The sequence below is a fragment of the Cololabis saira genome, chromosome 2 (genome assembly GCF_033807715.1).
Source record: "Cololabis saira isolate AMF1-May2022 chromosome 2, fColSai1.1, whole genome shotgun sequence".
Classification (NCBI taxonomy): Eukaryota; Metazoa; Chordata; class Actinopteri; order Beloniformes; family Belonidae; genus Cololabis; species Cololabis saira.
The window spans coordinates 2872983-2874428 of record NC_084588.1 but is presented as its reverse complement, the minus strand read 5'-3'; positions in this window follow the sequence as shown (position 1 = coordinate 2874428).

Below are 1446 nucleotides of genomic sequence, written 5' to 3'. Positions count from 1 at the left end.
CCAACAGAGACAGTTTCTCTGACAGGAGGAGACTCTTGAGACTGAACTCAACACAGAGACACTGAAGAACCAGGACTAGAACCAGAACCAGAACCCAACCTGAACCCAGGAGAGAGAGGTTCAGTGAATGTGGTGTTGAAGGTGTGGAGGGGGATCAGTCTGTCAAAGGAAACGCTGTAGAAGGACAGAGTTCCAGCAGGAGCGTCCACGTACACTGCTACTCTGTCAGAGACTGAGGAAGAGCAGGAGGAAGATGTTAGTCTGCCATTGTGACAGACAGAGTACCAACCATCATCAGAACATTCCAGACTCCAGGAATGATCGTTACATCCAAACCTACAGTCACCAGAGAATCCTTTCCTTCTGATTCTTCTGTAACTCACTGATACAGAAACTCTTCCTCTCCACTGGACCTCCCAGTAACAGCGTCCCGTCAGAACGTCTCTACACAGCAGCTGATGCACGGAATCAAACCTGTCTGGATGATCAGGATATGACTGATCCTCCTTCACACGTGTCATCTTCCTGTGGTTGTCAGACAGTTTGATGTATTTGTAGACTGTGTTTGTGTCGATGGTGAGTTGACAGGAATCTGATGGAGACAACAAACAACCCAGCTGCAGTTATTATTGATCTGTCATTGATCATTGATGGACTCATGAATGAGTGATGTGTCAGTGTGAAGATGGTTGAATGTGTGAATGAAATAAAAACACACTTACACTTCCTCAGTCCTGGTGTCAGAAATCTTTGTCCAGCAGGCTCCACCCTGAAAGGAGGAGGGGGGTCAGACCAGCTCAGTCTCTCTCAGCAAACATGGACATTTACATGGCTCTCACACACTGATGAAGAAACAGTCCAACACTTGGACAGATGCACTTGAATGCAGCATCTCTGAAGTCATGTCCCGTGGTCATCACCTTCCAGCACAGTTTCAACACATTCTTCTCATCTGATTTCATCTCTGCTGAATCAGCAGCAGGAGGAGACCATGTCATGGATGAGTGAAGGTGCAGCTGTTATTGTGCTGTGATGGGCCTGAAAACCACCCTGCTGTGGTTCTGGGATGTTTACTGGGTCAAGAACGGCTCAGAGTTGTGAACTGCATCTATCAGCTCTGCTGCAGCACCAGATGAGCTGCAGCAGCTCCATCTGCTCAAAGATCTCTGTTCAAAGCCAGAGAGCCACAAAGATGATGTCCACAACTCCATGAAGAGTAGCACACTGATGTCCTTCTGTCTTCCTACCTGAGAGTGTCCAGTCTCCAGCGGGGATCCTCCAGTCTAGACAAAAGCTTCACTGCTGACTCTCCTGGATGGTTGTAGCTCAGGTCCAGTTCTCTCAGGTGGGAGGGGTTGGAGCTCAGAGCTGAGACCAGAGAAGCACAGCCTTCCTCTGAGATCAGACAGCCTGACAGCCTGCAGACACACAACACAACACAACACA